The sequence below is a fragment of the Panulirus ornatus genome, chromosome 32, assembly GCF_036320965.1.
Source record: "Panulirus ornatus isolate Po-2019 chromosome 32, ASM3632096v1, whole genome shotgun sequence".
Classification (NCBI taxonomy): Eukaryota; Metazoa; Arthropoda; class Malacostraca; order Decapoda; family Palinuridae; genus Panulirus; species Panulirus ornatus.
The window spans coordinates 4,981,615-5,004,114 of NC_092255.1; the positions used below are offsets into that span (position 1 = coordinate 4,981,615).

General features: G+C 44.7%; 1 protein-coding gene and 2 long non-coding RNA genes across 5 annotated transcripts in view; 2 read left to right on the plus strand and 1 right to left on the minus strand.

The window, feature by feature from the left end:
* LOC139759005 (tyrosine-protein phosphatase non-receptor type 13-like) overlaps positions 1 to 22,500 on the plus strand; it is a 260,354-nt gene that overhangs the window by 29,362 nt on the left and 208,492 nt on the right. The window lies entirely within an intron of this gene.
* LOC139759002 (uncharacterized) overlaps positions 15,286 to 22,500 on the plus strand; it is an 8,199-nt gene continuing 984 nt past the window's right edge. The window contains exons 1-2 of one of the 2 annotated variants that reach the window (XR_011714972.1): positions 15,286 to 20,464; positions 20,651 to 22,500. The exon at positions 20,651 to 22,500 is cut by the window's right edge and continues 984 nt beyond it. This is a non-coding gene — a long non-coding RNA (uncharacterized lncRNA). The remainder of the gene's footprint in view (positions 20,465 to 20,650) is intronic. The other variant, XR_011714973.1, reaches the window with a different exon arrangement.
* The window catches only part of LOC139759003 (uncharacterized), a 6,629-nt gene continuing 176 nt past the window's right edge, over positions 16,048 to 22,500 (minus strand). Inside the window, exon 2 of the long non-coding RNA XR_011714974.1 lies at positions 16,048 to 22,500. This is a non-coding gene — a long non-coding RNA (uncharacterized lncRNA).

The window sequence follows — 22,500 nt, forward strand, 5'->3', positions numbered from 1 at the left end:
TGGCCTGGAATGTAAATGTATATTAGAAAAAATAAAAGGGGTTTTGGCCTGGAATGTAAATGTATATTAGAAAAAATAAAAGGGGGTTTTTTGGCCTGGAATGTAAATGTATATTAGAAAAAATAAAAGGGGTTTTGGCCTGGAATGTAAATGTATATTAGAAAAAATAAAAGGGGGTTTTTTGGCCTGGAATGTAAATGTATATTAGAAAAAATAAAAGGGGGTTTTTTGGCCTGGAATGTAAATGTATATTAGAAAAAATAAAAGGGGTTTTGGCCTGGAATGTAAATGTATATTAGAAAAAATAAAAGGGGTTTTTTTGGCCTGGAATGTAAATGTATATTAGAAAAAATAAAAGGGGGTTTTTTGGCCTGGAATGTAAATGTATATTAGAAAAAGATACAGGGGGTTTTTGGCCTGGAATGTTAGCTTAGCTGGTTTATACCTTGAAAACGCTGCCTGCACTAACCATAGAATTGGATACACTTCCTTCCCAGAGAGTTTTAAAAAGAATGGAATACCGTAAGACTTTTAAATCTGGGTTTTAGAATTCTTTTTTCCCTTTATTTTTTAAATGCCGTTTGAATAAGAGAGTTTTAACCAGGTTTATACGCTCCGTTCAGCAGCGCGGTGCTGGAGGAGACACCAGCGTTCCAGTCTCTCTGTCTGTCTGTCTGTCTGTCTGTCTCTCTCTCTCTCTCTCTCTCTCTCTCTCTCTCTCTCTCTCTCTCTCTCTCTCTGCTTCACGCTTCTTGGCCACCACCGTGGGGGGGGGGGGGGGAGTCAGTGTGAACCCAACGTCACGCTGGTAAGTGTGGGGGTGTGTGGGGGGGGCTTTGTTGCTGTGGGAGGAGGTGGTGTGTGGTGTGGTGTGGTGGGAAAGTGGGGTGTGTGTGTGGGGGGGGGAGAGATCATGTTCTGATGCGGCCCAGAGTGGGTGGGTAGGGTGTCATGTGGGGGTGGGGTGTCATGTGGGGGTGGTGGTGTCATGTGGGGTGGGGGTGTCATGTGGGGTGGGGTGTCATGTGGGGTGGTAGTGTCATGTGGGGGTGGGGGTGTCATGTGGGGGTGGGGGTGTCATGTGGGGGTGGGGGTGTCATGTGGGGTGGTAGTGTCATGTGGGGGTGGTAGTGTCATGTGGGGGTGGTGGTATCATGTGGGGGTGGGGTGTCATGTGGGGGTGGGGGTGTCATGTGGGATGGGGTGTCATGTGGGGGTGGTGGTGTCATGTGGGGGTGGGGTGTCATGTGGGGGTGGTGGTGTCATGCGGGGGTGGTTGTGTCATGTGGGGATGGGGGTGTCATGTGGGGGTGGGGGTGTCATGTGGGATGGGGTGTCATGTGGGGGTGGTGGTGTCATGTGGGGGTGGGGTGTCATGTGGGGGTAGTGGTGTCATGTGGGGGTGGTTGTGTCATGTGGGGATGGGGGTGTCATGTGGGGGTGGTGGTGTCATGTAGGGGTGGGGTGTCATGTGGGGGTGGGGTGTCATGTGGGGGTGGTGGTGTCATGTGGGGGTGGTGGTGTCATGTGGGGGTGGTGGTGTCATGTAGGGGTGGGGTGTCATGTGGGGGTGGTGGTGTCATGTGGGGGTGGGGGTGTCATGTGGGGTGGGGTGTCATGTGGGGTGGTAGTGTCATGTGGGGGTGGTGGTGTCATGTGGGGGTGGTTGTGTCATGTGGGGGTGGGGGTGTCATGTGGGGGTGGGGGTGTCATGTGGGGGTGGTGGTGTCATGTGGGTCGTGTGATAATATTTGCAGACGACACGCTTCTTCAAGGACTTACACACGTTCGTGGTAGAAGTAGTAGTAGTAGTAGTAGATGAAGTAGATGTAGTAGTAGTAGTAGTAGTAGTAGTAGTAGTAGATGGAGTAGATGTGCCCCAGTAGACTCGACGGCCTGGTTTGAGACAGACGGCCAGCTGCTGAGACGGAAGGAAGCGACGCCACACCCTGTCTCTCTCTCTCTCTCTCTCTCTCTCTCTCTCTCTCTCTCTCTCTCTCTCTCTCTCTCTCTCTCTCTCTCTCTCTCTCTCTCTATCTATCTATCTCTCTACTTGTTGCTATCGTTCCAGCAGTGTACGGGGTGACGTCTGCTGTCCTCCTAGTGTACGTGGTGACCTCAGCTGTCCTCCTAGTGTACGTGGTGACCTCAGCTGTCCTCCTAGTGTACGTGGTGACCTCAGCTGTCCTCCTAGTGTACGGGGTGACCTCAGCTGTCCTCCTAGTGTACGTGGTGACCTCAGCTGTCCTCCTAGTGTACGGGGTGACCTCAGCTGTCCTCCTAGTGTACGTGGTGACCTCAGCTGTCCTCCTAGTGTACGGGGTGACCTCAGCTGTCCTCCTAGTGTACGGGGTGACCTCAGCTGTCCTCCTAGTGTACGTGGTGACCTCAGCTGTCCTCCTAGTGTACGTGGTGACCTCAGCTGTCCTCCTAGTGTACGGGGTGACCTCAGCTGTCCTCCTAGTGTACGTGGTGACCTCAGCTGTCCTCCTAGTGTACGGGGTGACCTCAGCTGTCCTCCTAGTGTACGGGGTGACCTCAGCTGTCCTCCTAGTGTACGTGGTGACCTCAGCTGTCCTCCTAGTGTACGGGGTGACCTCAGCTGTCCTCCTAGTGTACGTTGTGACCTCAGCTGTCCTCCTAGTGTACGTGGTGACCTCAGCTGTCCTCCTAGTGTACGTGGTGACCTCAGCTGTCCTCCTAGTGTACGGGGTGACCTCAGCTGTCCTCCTAGTGTACGTGGTGACCTCAGCTGTCCTCCTAGTGTACGGGGTGACCTCAGCTGTCCTCCTAGTGTACGGGGTGACCTCAGCTGTCCTCCTAGGTGTGCGGGGTGACGTCAGCTGTCCCCTCCAGTGTACGGGGTGACGTCAGCGGGGGGGGGGGGGAATTTTTTTCAGTGGACAGCCTCACATGGCACGTCCCTCCGCTCTGCACACATGCACACCACATTGATCACTCTGGTACCTGGCCTGGTGTACACTCGACCAGTTGGCTGGCTTGGTGTACACTCGACCAGTTGGCTGGTTTGGTGTACACTCGACCAGTTGGCTGGTTTGGTGTACACTCGACCAGTTGGCTGGTTTGGTGTACACTCGACCAGTTGGCTGGCCTGGTGTACACTCGACCAGTTGGCTGGTTTGGTGTACACTCGACCAGTTGGCTGGTTTGGTGTACACTCGACCAGTTGGCTGGTTTGGTGTACACTCGACCAGTTGGCTGGCCTGGTGTACACTCGACCAGTTGGCTGGTTTGGTGTACACTCGACCAGTTGGCTGGCTTGGTGTACACTCGACCAGTTGGCTGGCTTGGTGTACACTCGACCAGTTGGCTGGCCTGGTGTACACTCGACCAGTTGGCTGGCCTGGTGTACACTCGACCAGTTGGCTGGCTTGGTGTACACTCGACCAGTTGGCTGGCTTGGTGTACACTCGACCAGTTGGCTGGTTTGGTGTACACTCGACCAGTTGGATGGTTTGGTGTACACTCGACCAGTTGGCTGGCTTGGTGTACACTCGACCAGTTGGCTGGCTTGGTGTACACTCGACCAGTTGGCTGGTTTGGTGTACACTCGACCAGTTGGCTGGTTTGGTGTACACTCGACCAGTTGGCTGGTTTGGTGTACACTCGACCAGTTGGCTGGCCTGGTGTACACTCGACCAGTTGGCTGGTTTGGTGTACACTCGACCAGTTGGCTGGTTTGGTGTACACTCGACCAGTTGGCTGGCTTGGTGTACACTCGACCAGTTGGCTGGCTTGGTGTACACTCGACCAGTTGGCTGGTTTGGTGTACACTCGACCAGTTGGCTGGTTTGGTGTACACTCGACCAGTTGGCTGGTTTGGTGTACACTCGACCAGTTGGCTGGCCTGGTGTACACTCGACCAGTTGGCTGGTTTGGTGAACACTCGACCAGTTGGCTGGTTTGGTGTACACTCGACCAGTTGGCTGGTTTGGTGTACACTCGACCAGTTGGCTGGTTTGGTGTACACTCGACCAGTTGGCTGGTTTGGTGTACACTCGACCAGTTGGCTGGCTTGGTGTACACTCGACCAGTTGGCTGGTTTGGTGTACACTCGACCGGTTGGCTGGCTTGGTGTACACTCGACCAGTTGGCTGGCTTGGTGTACACTCGACCAGTTGGCTGGTTTGGTGTACACTCGACCAGTTGGCTGGTTTGGTGTACACTCGACCAGTTGGCTGGCTTGTTGTACACTCGACCAGTTGGCTGGTTTGGTGTACACTCGACCAGTTGGCTGGCTTGGTGTACACTCGACCAGTTGGCTGGCTTGGTGTACACTCGAACAGTTGGCTGGCTTGGTGTACACTCGACCAGTTGGCTGGCTTGTTGTACACTCGACCAGTTGGCTGGCTTGGTGTACACTCGACCAGTTGGCTGGCTTGGTGTACACTCGACCAGTTGGCTGGTTTGGTGTACACTCGACCAGTTGGCTGGTTTGGTGTACACTCGACCAGTTGGCTGGCTTGGTGTACACTCGACCAGTTGGCTGGTTTGGTGTACACTCGACCAGTTGGCTGGCTTGGTGTACACTCGACCAGTTGGCTGGCTTGGTGTACACTCGACCAGTTGGCTGGCTTGGTGTACACTCGACCAGTTGGCTGGCTTGGTGTACACTCGAACAGTTGGCTGGTTTGGTGTACACTCGACCAGTTGGCTGGCTTGGTGTACACTCGACCAGTTGGCTGGCTTGGTGTACACTCGACCAGTTGGCTGGCTTGGTGTACACTCGAACAGTTGGCTGGTTTGGTGTACACTCGACCAGTTGGCTGGTTTGGTGTACACTCGACCAGTTGGCTGGCTTGGTGTACACTCGACCAGTTGGCTGGCTTGGTGTACACTCGACCAGTTGGCTGGCTTGGTGTACACTCGACCAGTTGGCTGGCTTGGTGTACACTCGAACAGTTGGCTGGTTTGGTGTACACTCGACCAGTTGGCTGGTTTGGTGTACACTCGACCAGTTGGCTGGCTTGTTGTACACTCGACCAGTTGGCTGGCTTGGTGTACACTCGACCAGTTGGCTGGCTTGGTGTACACTCGACCAGTTGGCTGGCTTGGTGTACACTCGAACAGTTGGCTGGTTTGGTGTACACTCGACCAATTGGCTGGCTTGGTGTACACTCGACCAGTTGGCTGGCTTGGTGTACACTCGACCAGGTTTACATGTCGTAAACCAGCCGGCCAAATCCAACACTGTAATACTTTTCATTTCTGTCCTGTCCTGTTGTTGTTGTTGTGTTGTTGTTGTTGTTGTTGGAGGTGGCGCTGGCGATGTGTTGTTGTTGTTGTTGTTGTTGTGATGTTGTTGTTGGAGGTGGCGCTGGCGATGTGTTGTTGTTGTTGTTGTGATGTTGTTGTTGGAGGTGGCGCTGGCAATGTGTTGTTGTTGTTGTTGTTGTTGTGATGGTGATGTTGGAGGTGGCGCTGGCGGTGTTGTGTTGTTGTTGTTGTTGTTGTGATGTTGTTGGAGGTGGCGCGGTGTTGTAGGTACGAAGGTGGAGGCTATTGTTGTTGTTGTTGGTGTTGGTGGTGGTGGAGATGGGGGTGTGGTGGTGTGAGTGGTGTTGTTGTTGGAGATTGGCTTTGGTTCGTTGGTGTTGGTGGGGATGTGTTGTTGGCGACTAGCGTGTCCTGATTGTGGTTTTCGTTGTAGTTGTAGGCTGGTGGTTGTGGTGGAGGATGGTGGTGGAGCATTCGTGTGGTGGAGACAGATTCGGGGATTTCGTGTGGTGGAGGAGAGGGTGCGTGTGTGTGTGTGTGTGTGTGTGGTGGGTTGTGGGGGGTTGGGGGGTGGGTTGTGTGTAGTCATGAACTGGGGTGACCAGTTTGACACACACACACACACACACACACACACACACACGTATCCATGTATCGACCACCTCTGGCAGGGGAGGATGAACGCGTAGGGTGGGGCTGTGGGCCGAGTGCCGCGCCCAGAAGCCGATCGAACCCATGTTGTGGGTCGACCCCAGGCGTTACATCCCCTTCCCCTCCTCCCCCCTCCCTCCTCCTCCCCAATGGTCTAACCCAGTGTTAATATCGCTTACCACTACACCACGGAGGGCCCCTATGTGTATGTATGTGTGTATGTGTGTGTGTGTGTATGTGTGTGTGTGTGTATGTGTGTGTGTGTGTGTGTGTGTGTGTGTGTGTGTGTGTGTGTGTGTGTCCAATCTAGTGTTGCTGGTCCTCGTCTCGTCTACTTCTCATAAGCTCTCCCTCAAACTCCTCTTCTTCTTCCTCCTCCATTGCTGGACTCAGGCAGGCCAGCTGACACGCCTGGCTTTGAAAGAGGGGCGTCAGCACTGACACCTGTCAGGTCTGACACCTGTCAGGTCTGACACCTGTCAGGGCTGACACCAGCCGGGTCTGACACCAGCCAGGGCTGACACCAGCCAGGGCTGACAGGAATCTCTCATGGCATCACGATAGCCAACCAGCGTTCACGACAGCCAGCGTTCACGACAGCCAGCGTTCACGACAGCCAGCGTTCCCGACAGCCAGCGTTCCCGACAGCCAGCGTTCACGACAGCCAGCGTTCACGACAGCCAGCGTTCACGACAGCCAGCGTTCACGACAGCCAGCGTTCCCGACAGCCAGCGTTCACGACAGCCAGCGTTCACGACAGCCAGCGCACTTGACAGCCAGCGTTCATGACAGCCAGCGTTCACGACAGCCAGCGCACTTGACAGCCAGCGTTCACGACAGCCAGCGCATTTGACAGCCAGCGTTCACGACAGCCAGCGCACTTGACAGCCAGCGTTCACGACAGCCAGCGCACTTGACAGCCAGCGTTCATGACACCTAGCGTTCACGACAGCCAGCGCACTTGACAGCCAGCGTTCACGACAGCCAGCGCACTTGACAGCCAGCGTTCATGACAGCTAGCGTTCACGACAGCCAGCGTTCACGACAGCCAGCGCACTTGACAGCCAGCGTTCATGACAGCCAGCGTTCACGACAGCCAGCGCACTTGACAGCCAGCGCACTTGACAGCCAGCGTTCATGACAGCCAGCGTTCACGACAGCCAGCGCAGTTGACAGCCAGCGTTCACGACAGCCAGCGCAGTTGACAGCCAGCGTTCACGACAGCCAGCGCACTTGACAGCCAGCGTTCACGACAGCCAGCGCACTCGACAGCCAGCGCACTCGACAGCCAGCGTTCACGACAGCCAGCGTTCACGACAGCTAGCGTTCACGACAGCCAGCGTTCACGACAGCCAGCGTTCACTTGACAGCCAGCGCACTCGACGGCATCATCATGTTTACGTATGACGGCCATGTTAAATCGCGAGACGTTATCATGTGTGGGGGAAAGTGTGGGGTGTGTGGGGTGGGATGTGGGGGGAGGCGGGCGGGCGAGGCGGTGGTTGGCTGACCCTTGGCGTTGACCTTTGACCTTAGGGCTGCGCGTGTGTCCCCCGCTGCCGGCCAACACTGGTGCTTCACCCTTGTCCAAACATGTGTATGTCCACCACCGCCCGGGACACGCCAGGGTCCCACACTGGACATGTGTCCCCCACCCACGGGGACGTGTGTGTGTGTGTGTGTGTGTCTGTGTGTGTGTGTGTGTGTGTGTGTGTGTATGTGTGTGTGTGTGTGTGTGTGTGTGTATGTGTGTGTGTGTGTGTGTGTGTGTGTATGTGTGTGTGTATGTGTGCGTGTGTGTGTGTGTGTGTGTGTATGTGTGTGTGTGTGTGTGTGTGTTTGGACATGGTGAACTGCTGTGTCCCTGCCTAACCATGTCCTAGCTTGCCCTTGTCGCAATGAGGTGGTGTCCTAGCCATGTCCCAGTGCACCTATTCCTAGCCCTAGCCATGTCCCGGTGTAGCCATTCCTAGCCCTAGCTATGTCCCGATGTAGCCATTCCTAGCCCTAGCTATGTCCCAGTGTAGCCATTCCTAGCCCTAGCCATGTCTTAGTGTTGCTATTCCTTGCCCTAGCTATGTCCCAGTGTAGCCATTCCTAGCCCTGGCCATGTCCAGGTGTAGCCATTCCTAGTCCTAGCCCTAGCCATGTCCCAGTGTAGCCATTCCTAGCCCTAGCCATGTCCAGGTGTAGCCATTCTTAGCCCTAGCCCTAGCCATGTCCCGGTGTAAACCATTCCTAGCCCTAGCCATGTCCAGGTGTAGCCATTCCTAGCCCTAGCCATGTCCAGGTGTAACCATTCCTAGCCCTAGCCATGTCCCAGTGTAGCCATTCCTAGCCCTAGCCATGTCCAGGTGTAGCCATTCCTAGCCCTAGCCATGTCCCAGTGTCGCTATTCCTAGCCCTAGTGTTGCTGTCCATAGCCCTAGCCATGTCCTCAGTGTAGCAGTACATGTGTTGTGTGTACAGTAAGACTGTGTAGTGTGTACAGTAAGACTGTGTTGCGTGTACAGTAAGACTGTGTTGTGTGTACAGTAAGACTGTGTAGTGTGTACAGTGACACTGTGTTGTGTATACAGTAAGACTGTGTTGTGTGTACAGTAACACTGTGTTGTGTATACAGTAAGACTGTGTTGTGTGTACAGTAACACTGTGTAGTGTGTACAGTAAGACTGTGTTGTGTGTACAGTAACACTGTGTTGTGTATACAGTAAGACTGTGTTGTGTGTACAGTAACACTGTGTTGTGTGTACAGTAACACTGTGTTGTGTGTACAGTAACACTGTGTTGTGTGTACAGTAACACTGTGTTGTGTGTACAGTAACACTGTGTTGTGTGTACAGTAACACTGTGTTGTGTGTACAGTAAATTCTGTACGTGTTTTAATTCCTGTATGTAAATGATGTACACGTGTAAGCGTCTTTGAAAATAAAATTCTAGTGTGCTCGAATTATTATTATTATTATTATTATTATTATTATTATTATTATTATTATTATTATTATCATTATTATTATTATTATTATTATTATTATTATTATTATTATTATTATTAAACTTTTCTCTTGTGATATTATTATTTTATTATTATTATTATTATTATTATTATTAAACTTTTCTCTTGTTATATTATTATTATTATTGTTATTATTATTATTATTATTATTATTATTATTATTATTATTATTATTATTAATATTATTATTAGTGTTATTATTATTTTATTGTTATTATTATTTTATTTTATTATTAATGTTATTTTTTATCATTATTATTATTGTTGTTGTTATTATTATTATTATTATTATTATTATTATTATTATTATTATTATTATTTTATTATTATTTTATTCTATTATTAATGTTATTTTTATCATTATTATCATTATTATTATTATTATTATTATTATTATTATTATTATTATTATTATTATTACGTTGCCCGCCCCGCCCCTTGTCTCCCCCAAGCTGTCGCGTCTCTCTCTCTCTCTCTCTCTCTCTCTCTCTCTCTCTCTCTCTCTCTCTCTCTCTCTCTCTCTCCGGGGGCGACACACACACATGTCGTGTCTATATTTGTCGTCCCAGCGGCCTGGCTGTGGACCATCCCACACCATGTGGAAAATTTAAATGAGTTTCTATTTTTTTTCTTTCTTTCCTTACTCGGCCTCCGGTGTGGGTCGTGTTGTGATATTTTGGGTCGTGTTGAGATATTTTCGGTCGTGTTGTGATATTTTCGGTCGTGTTGACGTATTTTGGGTCGTGTTTTGGTATTTTGGGTCGTGTTGTGATATTTTGGGTCGTGTTGTGGTATTTTGGGTCGTGTTTGTCTTATTTTGGGTCGTGTTTGTCATATTTTGGGTCGTGTTTGTCTTATTTTGGGTCGTATTGTGGTATTTTGGGTCGTGTTGTGGTATTTTGGGTCGTGTTGTGATATTTTGGGTCGTGTTGTGATATTTTGGGTCGTGTTGTGATATTTTGGGTCGTGTTGTGATATTTTCGGTCGTGTTTGTGATATTTTGGGTCGTGTTGTAGTATTTTGGGTCGTGTTTGTCTTATTTTGGGTCGTGTTTGTCTTATTTTGGGTCGTGTTGACGTATTTTGAGTCGTGTCGTCTCGTTTGTGAGTCACGTCCCGTTTTCATTCGTATCGCGTTTTCTGAGTCGAGTTTTCTTCATGTGTGTGTGCGTGTGTGGAGAGAGAGAGAGAGAGAGAGAGAGAGAGAGAGAGAGAGAGAGAGAGAGAGAGAGAGACTTAAGTGTACTTATACACGTCATACATCAGGATATATATATATATATATTATAAAAGTAAGTAAATATCGGTACATCGATGTTCTTTTACGGTAAATGGCGCATGGCGATTTTTTTTCTTTTACCGCCCACAGTTCCCTCTCTCTCACTCGAAAAATACCTTTAGACCACCGGGTTCGAACCCCGCTCCGTGTTTGATAACCTGGGGCATTACCAGGCCAGTTTGGAATTGCGTCTCCGCCTCCAGGGGAATTGTGTGGTAAGATACGAGACGTGGAGGTATATGAAGAGTGATGTAGCGAAATTCCTTAGCAATATATATATATATATATATATATATATATATATATATATATATATATATATATATATATATATATATATATACATACATTGGAAAGGATCACAGTTTTGCGCGTGATCAAGATATTCCTATGAGTCCACGGGGGAGGAAAATGAAACAGGATAAGTTCCCAAGTGCACTTTCGTGTCATAATCACATCATCAGGGGAGACACAAGAGAGAAATATATAAGTCATTTGAGATACATCCCAGCTACGTCTCTTCGATGTATATCAACTGACTGTTCTATTTCTCTCTTGTGTCTTCCCTGATGGTGTGATTATGACACGAAAGTGCACTTGGGAACTTATCCTGTTTCATTTTCCCCCGTGGACTCATAGGAATATATATATATATATATATATATATATATATATATATATATATATATATATATATATATATATATATATATATTAGTTTTGAAATGGAGGAGGGGTGTAGGGGCGTGGGTGGGGCGTGGGCGTGGGGGGGTCATCTCACACACGCCCATGTCGCTTTGAGATGGCTCAAGTGGCTGAGTATGTCGGTGGGTTACGTGGGTGGGTGGGTCTGTCTACGTGGTGTCTGGGTCGCCCAGGTGGTTGACAGGGGGTGACAGGTGGTGGGGGCCAGGTGGACGACGACCTGACCTCTGGTAATGAGGGGGGGAGGGAAATGCGAGGTAAACAAGATACACACAATTGGGTTGTCCCATTTTGAGTAGTTTGGCTAACCTAACCTGACCTAACCTGTAGGGCTGCGTAGTGGGGACGAAATGTATAGAATAACTAAGTTATTATCCCTTCAGTGATAATAATAATAATGATGATAATAATGATAATAATAATAATAATAATAATAATAATAATAATAATAATAATAACGATATTAATAATGATAATAATAATGATAATAATAATAATAATGATAATGATAATAATGATAATGATAATAATAATAATAATGATGATAATAATAACAATAATAATAATAATAATAATAATAATAATAATAATAATAATAATAATAACGATAGTAATAATGATAATAATAATGATAATAATAATAATAATGATAATAATAATAATAATAATAATAATAATAATAATAATGATAATAATAACAATAATAATAATAATAATAATAATAATAATAATAATAATAATAATAATAACGATAGTAATAATGATAATAATAATGATAATAATAATAATAATATAATAATAATAATAATAATAATAATAATAATAATGATGATAATAATAACAATAATAATAATAATAATAATAATAATAATAATAATACTAACGATAGTAATAATGATAATAATAATGATGATAATAATAATAATAATGATAATAATAATAATAATAATAATAATAATAATAATAATAATAATGAATAACGATAATAATAATAATAATGATAATACTATAATAATAATAATGATGATAATGATTATAATGATAATAATGATAGTAATAATAATAATTATAATAATAATATTAGTAATAATAACGATAATAATAATGATAATGATGATTATACTGATAATGATTGTAATGATAATAATGATAATAATAATCTTAGTAGAATAATATATAATAATTATTATAGAGATGATAATAATGATCAGAAAAGTAATACTAATAAACATAATTATTTATAATACTAATTTAGATATAATGGTAAAGATGAAAATGATAATAATAGTAATTGTGATAATGATTTAAAAAATTAAAGACATAACTATAAAAAATTGATAAATTAAAGACATGATTATAAAAATTGATAAATTAAAGACATGATTATACAAATTGATATATTAAAGACATGATTATAAAACAATTGATAAATTAAAGACATGATTATACAAATTGATATATTAAAGACATGATTATACAAATTGATAAAGACATGATTATACAGATTGATATATTAAAGACATGATTATTAAACAATTGATATATTAAAGACATGATTATACAAATTGATATATTAAAGACATGATTATACAAATTGATATATTAAAGACATGATTATAAAATAATTGATATATTAAAGACATGATTATACAAATTGATATATTAAAGACATGATTATAAAACAATTGATAAATTAAAGTCATGATTATACAAATTGATAAATTAAAGATATGATTATACAAATTGATAGACATGATTATACAAATTGATATATTAAAGACATGATTATTAAACAATTGATATATTAAAGATATGATCATACAAATTGATATATTAAAGACATGATTATAAAACAATTGATATATTAAAGACATGATTATACAAATTGATATATTAAAGACATGATTATAAAACATTTGATATATTAAAGACATGATTATACAAATTGATAAATTAAAGACATGATTATACAAATTGATAAATTAAAGACATGATTATACAAATTGATATATTAAAGACACGATTATAAAAATTGATAAATTAAAGACATGATTATAAAAATTGATAAATTAAAGACATTATGAAAATTGATAAATTAAAGACATGATTATAAAAAATAAATTAAAGACATGATTATAAAAATTGATGAATTAAAGATATGATTATAAAAAAATTGACATATTAAAGACATGATTATACAAATTGATATATTAAAGACATGATTATAAAAATTGATAAATTAAAGATATGATTATAAAAAAATTGACATAGTAAAGACATGATTATAAAAATTGATAAATTAAAGACATGATTATAAGAATTGATGAATTAAAGATATGATTATAAAAAAATTGACATATTAAAGACATGATTATACAAATTGATATATTAAAGACATGATTATAAAAATTGATAAATTAAAGATATGATTATACAAATTGATAAATTAAAGATATGATTATAAGAATTGATGAATTAAAGACATGATTATAAGAATTGATAAATTAAAGACATGATTATACAAATTGATAAATTAAAGACATGATTATAAAAATTGATAAATTAAAGACATGATTATAAGAATTGATAAATTAAAGACATGATTATACAAATTGATAAATTAAAGACATGATCATAAAACAATAGATATATTAAAGACATGATTATACAAATTGATATATTAAAGACATGATTATAAAAATTGATAAATTAAAGACATGATTATAAAAATTGATAAATTAAAGACATGATTATAAAAATTGATAAATTAAAGACATGATTATAAAAATTGATAAATTAAAGACATGATTATAAGAATTGATAAATTAAAGACATGATTATAAAAATTGATAAATTAAAGACATGATTATAAAAATTGATAAATTAAAGACATGATTATAAAAATTGATAAATTAAAGACATGATTATAAAAATTGATAAATTAAAGACATGATTATAAAAATTGATAAATTAAAGACATGATTATGCAAATTGATAGATTAAAGACATGATTATAAGAATTGATAAATTAAAGACATGATTATACAAATTGATAAATTAAAGACATGATTATACAAATTGATAAATTAAAGACATTATAAAAAATGATAAATGGGTTGGGGTCTGCTAGCCTGGGCTTGGAGGACAGAATGATCACAACTGTTGATTCAGAAGGTAAAGTTGTGGTAAAGTTGTGGTAAAGTTGTGATAAAGTTGTGGTAAAGTTGTGGTAAAGTTGTGATAAAGTTGTGGTAAAGTTGTGGTAAAGTTGTGATAAAGTTGTGGTAAAGTTGTGGTAATGTTGTGATAAAGTTGTGGTAAAGTTGTGATAAAGGTGTGGTAAAGTTGTGATAAAGTTGTGGTAAAGTTGTGATAAAGTTGTGGTAAAGTTGTGGTAAAGTTGTGATAAAGTTGTGGTAAAGTTGTGATAAAGTTGTGATAAAGTTGTGATAAAGTTATGGTAAAGTTGTGATAAAGTTGTGGTAAAGTTGTGATAAAGTTATGGTAAAGTTGTGATAAAGTTGTGGTAAAGTTGTGATAAAGTTGTGGTAAAGTTGTGATAAAGTTGTGATAAAGTTTTGGTAAAGTTGTGATAAAGTTGTAAAGTTGTGATAAAGTTGTGGGAAGGTTTTGCTACAGTGAACCTGCGGGCGAATAATGACGCATGTATGTGTGTGTGTGTGTGTGTGGTACATTTTTATTATTATTATTATTATTATTATTATTATTTTTTTCTTTTCTTTCAAACTGTTCGCCATTTCCCGCATTAGCGAGGTAGCGTTAAGAACAGAGGACTGGGCCTTTGAGGGAATACCCTCACCTGGCCCAATTCTCTGTTCCTTCTTTTGGAAAAAAAAAAAAAAAAAAAAAAAAAAAAAAAAAAAAAAAAAAAAACGAGAGGGGAGGATTTCCAGCCCCCCGCTCCCTCCCCTTTTAGTCGCCTTTTACGACACGCAGGGAATACGTGGGAAGTATTCTTTGTCCCCTATCCCCAGGGATATTATTATTATTATTATCATTATTATTATTATTATTATTATTATTATTATTATTATTATTACTACTATTTTTATTATTATTATTACTACTATTTTTATTATTATTATTATTATTATTATTATTATTATTATTATTATTATTACTACTATTTTTATTATTATTATTACTACTATTTTTATTATTATTATTATTATTATTATTATTATTATTATTATTATTATTATTGATGTTATGATGATAATGTTAATGATATAATAGCTATTGTTATTATTGTTGTTGTTATTGTTATAGTTGTATTTTGACACATATTCGCGCGGTCAGTGTCACGTCTTGCGGTAAGGACCAGACCGCCACGGTGTACCACTACACTACTGACCTCTCCGTCCTTTCAGGCTCTCTCCTCCCCCCCCCACCCCCCCTGAACTACAAGGCCACAGACACACACACACACACACACGAACACACTCCCCCCCACTCCCCTTTCCAGTGAGGGGGTTTGTGAGGAAGACCATCCAACCAACGAGGTGGGAGGAGCGCTGTCTTTGGCTGCCACGGGAGCTGATGGAGGTGAAGTAGTGAGGAGGCATATTGGAGGAGGTATATACCCCCCCCCCCCCCCGTGTGGGAGAAGAGCAAGGACTGGTGTTATCTCTTCCTCCTCTTCCTCTTCCTCTTCTCTTCCTCCTCCAGAATTGGGTCTTGTGAGGGATATAAACTTGGAGGGAGAAGTATTACAACCTAACTCCAAAGTTAGTGAAGTCTGTGAGGAGGAACATGTTCGTGTGAGTAAGAGGATGACAAGTGGAAAGTATTGCCTACCAGTGATTGGACTACCAGTGGAACTATTGCTCCCAGTGGCAAGATTATAAGTGGAAATATTACTCTCGGTCATGGGATTATAAGTAGAAATATTCCTTTAAAGTGAAGAAGAAATATAAGTGAGGAAATGACATGGATAAATATTGATAATGAGTGAATGATAAAGGGGAAAATATTGGCATGTGAGACATATAGTTGGTGGGAAAGATTCACATAGATAAGAGACGTCAGTTTGAGAAATATGGAAAGGATTTGAGTCATCAAATTCTCATAACCTCAAAAAAAAGAAAGAAAAAATACAGCTGAGATAACAGAAGGAACCAGTGCTTGTGTCAGAGATAAGAGAGATAATCTTTGATCAGTTTGTGGAAGGAAATAAGTGGGTGAACTGTGGCCTTCTCTCTTATCAATTAGAGAACTGAGGAAAAGAGAAATATAAACCACTGAAAGTAGAGATTTTCGTATAGGAGGAGGGGAAAAAATAGATATATTTATTTCCCATCTAAATGATTGAGTCTCGATGGGAAAAATCCCTTAGAGAAAGATTAAAGATAAGAGATAATTCTAGTGGCAGAAAATTAGAGATAATTCTAGTGGCAGAAGATTAGAGATAAGAGATAATTCTAGTGGCAGAAGATTAGAGATAAGAGATAGTTCTAGTGGCAGAAGATTAGAGATAAGAGATAATTCAAGTGACAGAAGATTAAGAGATAAGAGATAGTTCCAGTAGCAGAAGATTAGAGATAAGAGATAGTTCCAGTGGCAGAAGACTAGAGATAGAGATAGTTCCAGTGGCAGAACTGTGTCCAAAGACTCGATCACAAAGACAAGTGTTTGAATGATTTTTTTTCGCAGTGGGGGAACTGGAGAGGAAGCCCCCCCTTGTGAGTGAAAGACCTCCACTGAGGCTATATTTATCACCAGTGGTTTTCCCTCCCCAGAGGGTCATATGGTACGACTCTCTCTCTCTGGGGTCGTAAGTGGTTATCAAGAACCCAGGCAGAGGTGGTCGTTGTCCCAGGTCGTCCATACCCCCAGAGTCGTTAACGAGAGGTCAAAGGTCAGGTCGTCGAAGGTCGTTAGCAAGATCGCGAAGGCCTTCATCACCCCAGTTAGTCTGTGAGAGAAGGTCAATGGTCGTTATTACCCTAATTGGTCCAGAAGAGTAACTCATTACGACCCTTAATCATTAAGAGGTCAGAGGTCCCTGGTAACCCCTCCCGAGTCGTTGGGGAAATCGCCCACTCCCCGCCAGCGCTATCTGCCGGAGGTCAAAGGTCACCCCAGTATGCCCACTGCCTTGATCATCTTCGACCACGTCTTCCTCCTGATTCTCTTCTTGATCGCCCTCTTCTTCGGGGTCGTGGCTATGGTGGTCCGTCGGTATCAGGGCGTCGTGGCCCACGCTGCCGTCGGCCAGGTCTGAGACGCCCTTCCAGCCCCGGACGTCTGGACGCGCCCCTAAGGCCAAGTCTGAGACGCCCTTCCAGCCCCGGACGTCTGGACGCCCTCCTAAGGCCAAGTCTGAGACGCCCTTCCAGCCCCGGACGTCTGGACGCCCCGCTAAGGCCAGGTCTGAGACGCCCTTCCAGCCCCGGACGTCTGGACGCCCTCCTAAGGCCAAGTCTGAGACGCCCTTCCAGCCCCGGACGTGTGAACCTCCCTAGGCCACGTCTGAACCCTTCCGAGTCGCACGTGAACCGCTCTAGCTGTGTTCTGAACCTTTCCAGACCTGTGAACCCTTCTTTGCCACCCCGCTGGAACCTCCCTGGCTGGTTCTTGTGCTCCAAGTACCTTCGACCTGCTGCTGCTCAAGAGGCCTTTTGGTAGCGTCTTCGAAGCTTGACCCAAGCCCTCGAGGGCAATTCCAGGGGGACACACACCTCTCCTTCGCCCTCAGGTAAACCATCCCTCCTTCAGGTAAATCCAGGCTACATCAAAACATATCACCACCCTACTGGAAAACTCCCCATAGTGACTTTGACACAGTGTTCCAGTCTACTGGAAGGAGCCTGGAAGACACATACCCTCCTTCAGGTAAATCCAGGCTACATCAAAACATATCACTATCCTACTGGAAAAACCGCTCCCTTAGTGACTTGGATACAGTGTTCCAGTCTACTGGAAAGAGCCTGGTCTTCCTGTGGTAGCCAGTTTGATAGTTTGCCATATTTTTTGCCCTTCGGTTCCATAAGAGTTGAGAAAACATTCAAAAGATTCTTCAGGGTTTTTGGAAAGCGATTCTTAGAGGCACTAGTGTTCAGTCTTTGAGGATCTCTGGTTCTTGGTGGAAAGAAGACGCAAGTGGCGTTGGACATTACTTCCAGGGCTCTTGAAGGCATCTTCTTGGGCAAAGAGCGATCCAGTCTTGCTATTGGAAGGGCTTCTGGAGGCCAATTGGAGAGACGAGAGAGAGAGAGAGAGCCAGTGTTCGTGGACTAAGCTCCATTTGAAGCCACTCGCTTCCAGCGACGAATAATTTAGCTCAGCACTTTCCAAGGTTCTTCCCTGGAAGGCCCATCGGTGTTAGCTCCCCCAGCCGCTCCAGAATTTGACCCCCCCTGGGGGCGCCCACTCCTTCGGGGGACATCACCAAGGGCGTCGCTCAGCCACACTTCAGCTGTGCCCAAGCCGGAGGGCCCAGGGACGCCGAACTCGCCCTCTGGAAGGTAGCGCCATCGCCAGGCCGTGGCAAGCGAAGAAGCCCCTGTGTGTTTCCAGGCGAGTTTGAGGGAGCCATGAACGCCCTCTTGGCCCTGGACGCCTGCTTTCTGGCCCTCCTGCTGGTGGTGGCCGTGGCTTGCTTCGTGTACACGGTCGTGCCCCCCCTGCGCTCCGCCCCGCGCTTCACCCACCTCACCCACGTCATCACCCCAGAGATACCCCGGCCTGGGGACGCTGCCGCCCCTGTGGTCGAGCTGTAGACCACGACCACGACCTCCTCCCCTGGGGGAAGGGAAGGAAAGGGAAGTCGTCACAACTCCCTCCTTCCCTCTACGTCCATTCCAGGGTGTGGGATGGGGTGTGTGGGTGTGGAGGGTCGTCATGTGACTACTCCCACAGTGTGGTGATGGACGACACTTTCTCCCCCCACCCCCACGTCTGTCCCAGGGTGTGGGGTGGGGGGGTCGTCACAACTCCCTCCTTCCCTCTACGTCCATTCCAGGGTGTGGGATGGGGTGTGTGGGTGTGGGGTCGTCATGTGACTACTCCCACAGTGTGGTGATGGACGACACTTTCTCCCCCCCACCCCCACGTCTGTCCCAGGGTGTGGGGTGTGGGGGGGTCGTCACAACTCCCTCCTTCCCTCTACGTCCATTCCAGGGTGTGGGATGGGGTGTGTGGGTGTGGGGTCGTCATGTGACTACTCCCACAGTGTGGTGATGGACGACACTTTCTCCCCCCCCACCCCCACGTCTGTCCCAGGGTGTGGGGGGGTCGTCATGCGCGTGGGGACGACCCTCTCCCCCTCCCCCCCCCGTGGTATGGTGACTGACCTCGCTGTGTGAGACAGTAGCTGGCACTTCCCACTCTCGTGTGGGACAGTAGCTGACACTTTCCTACCCTCGTGTGGGACAGTAACTGACACTCTCCTCCCTCATGTGGGACAATAGCTGACACTTCCCACTCATATGGGACAGTAGCTGACACTTTCCACGCTCATGTGGGACAGTAGCTGACACTTCCCTACCCTCGTGTGGGACAGTAACTGACACTCTCCTCCCTCATGTAGGACTAGCTGACACTTCCCACCCTCATGTGGGACAGTAACTGACACTTCCCTACCCTCGTGTGGGACAGTAACTGACACTCTCCTCCCTCATGTGGGACTAGCTGACACTTCCCACCCTCATATGGGACAGTAGCTGACACTTCCCACTCATATGGGACAGTAGCTGACACTTCCCACTCATATGGGACAGTAGCTGACACTTCCCTACCCTCGTGTGGGACAGTAGCTGACACTTCCCCACCCTCATGTGGGACAGTAACTGACACTTTCCTCCCTCATGTGGGACAGTAGCTGACACTTCCCACCCTCATGTGGGACAGTAGCTGACACTTTCCACGCTCATGCGGGACAGTAGCTGACACTTCCCTACCCTCGTGTGGGACAGTAACTGACACTTCCCTACCCTCGTGTGGGACAGTAACTGACACTTCCCTACCCTCGTGTGGGACAGTAACTGACACTCTCCTCCCTCATGTGAGACTAGCTGACACTTCCCACCCTCATATGGGACAGTAGCTGACACTTCCCACTCATATGGGACAGTAGCTGACACTTCCCACTCATATGGGACAGTAGCTGACACTTCCCCACCCTCATGTGGGACAGTCACTGACACTCTCCTCCCTCATGTGGGACAGTAGCTGACACTTCCCACCCCTCATGTGGGACAGTAGCTGACACCACCCAATAGTCTCCAGCTTATCATAGGACAGTAGATGACATTTGCAGCTCCCAGGACAGTACCCAACACTTGCACACTCCCTCTCCCCCCCCCCCAAGGACAGTACCCACCGGATGTCACTGACAGTGTCCCAAATATAGTAGATGTGTTACTGCCACGCCCCCATCTGTTTACATAGGGAAGCCGTTGATATAAACACGACCGGAGGGGGACAGTCCCACAGGTAAACAGAACCATACAGAAGAGTCTCAAAGGTAAACAACCATACAGGACAGTCCCACAGGTAAACAGAACCATACAGAAGAGTCTCAAAGGTAAACAACCATACAGGACAGTCCCAAAGGTAAACAGAACCATACAGGACAGTCCCAAAGGTAAACAGGACCATACAGGACAGTCCCAAAGGTAAACAGAACCATACAGAACAGTCCCAAAGGTAAACAGAACCATACAGGACAGTCCCAAAGGTAGACAGAATCATACAGCACAGTCCCAAAGGTAAACAGAACCATACAGGACAGTCTCAAAGGTAAACAACCATACAGGACAGTCCCAAAGGTAAACAACCATACAGGACAGTCCCAAAGGTAAACAGGACCATACAGGACAGTCCCAAAGGTAAACAGAACCATACAGAACAGTCCCAAAGGTAAACAGAACCATACAGGACAGTCCCAAAGGTAGACAGAATCATACAGCACAGTCCCAAAGGTAAACAGAACCATACAGGACAGTCTCAAAGGTAAACAACCATACAGGACAGTCCCAAAGGTAAACAGAACCATACAGAACAGTCCCAAAGGTAAACAGAACCATACAGAACAGTCCCAAAGGTAAACAGAACCATACAGGACAGTCCCAAAGGTAGACAGAATCATACAGCACAGTCCCAAAGGTAAACAGAACCATACAGGACAGTCTCAAAGGTAAACAACCATACAGGACAGTCCCAAAGGTAAACAGAACCATACAGAACAGTCCCAAAGGTAAACAGAACCATACAGAACAGTCCCAAAACATAGATAGCCATAGGGGAGAGTCCCAAACGTAAACAACCATACAGGACAGTCCCAAAGGTAAACAGAACCATACAGGACAGTCTCAAAGGTAAACAACCATACAGGACAGTCCCAAAGGTAAACAGAACCATACAGAACAGTCCCAAAGGTAAACAGAACCATACAGAACAGTCCCAAAGGTAAACAGAACCATACAGGACAGTCCCAAAGGTAGACAGAATCATACAGCACAGTCCCAAAGGTAAACAGAACCATACAGGACAGTCTCAAAGGTAAACAACCATACAGGACAGTCCCAAAGGTAAACAGAACCATACAGAACAGTCCCAAAGGTAAACAGAACCATACAGAACAGTCCCAAAACATAGATAGCCATAGGGGAGAGTCCCAAACGTAAACAACCATACAGGACAGTCCCAAAGGTAAACAGAACCATACAGGACAGTCCCAAAGGTAAACAGAACCATACAGGACAGTCCCAAATATAAATACAACCTTGTAGGACAGTCCCAATCATAAACTCAACCATATGAGACAGTCCCAAACGTAAACACAACCACAGGGGACAGTCCCAAGCGTAAACACACACACATGTAGAACAGTCCCAATTATAAACACAGCTGTAAAGGCCAGTCCCGAACGTAAACAAGACTGTTTATATAGGGCGAGTCCAGACCTATAAACACAACCTTGCCTAGGGCAGCTCCAAGCGTCACCAAAGCGAGACTAGGCTGCCCTAGATATATACAACGACATATTTAAGGGTAGCCCTATGCATAAGCCAGACCATACTTAGCACAGCTCCCAAACAAACCAACCCATATAGGGCTGTAAACAAACAAACAAAATACAATACCTAGGGCAGACCTTAAGCATTGACAGGACTGTATAGGGTAGACCTAAGCATTGACAGGACTGTATAGGGTAGACCTAAGCATTGACAGGACTGTATAGGGTAGACCTAAGCATTGACAGGACTGTATAGGGTAGACCTAAGCATTGACAGGACTGTATAGGGTAGACCTAAGCATTGACAGGACTGTATAGGGTAGACCTAAGCATTGACAGGACTGTATAGGGTAGACCTAAGCATTGACAGGACTGTATAGGGTAGACCCAAGCATCAACAGGACTGTATAGGGTAGACCCGAGCATCAACAGGACTGTATAGGGTAGACCCAAGCATTGACAGGACTGTATAGGGTAGACCCAAGCATCAACAGGACTGTATAGGGTAGACCCAAGCATCAACAGGACTGTATAGGGTAGACCCAAGCATCAACTGTATAGGGTAGACCTCAAGCATTGGAAGGACTGTATAGGGTAGACCCAAGCATCAACAGGACTGTATAGGGTAGAC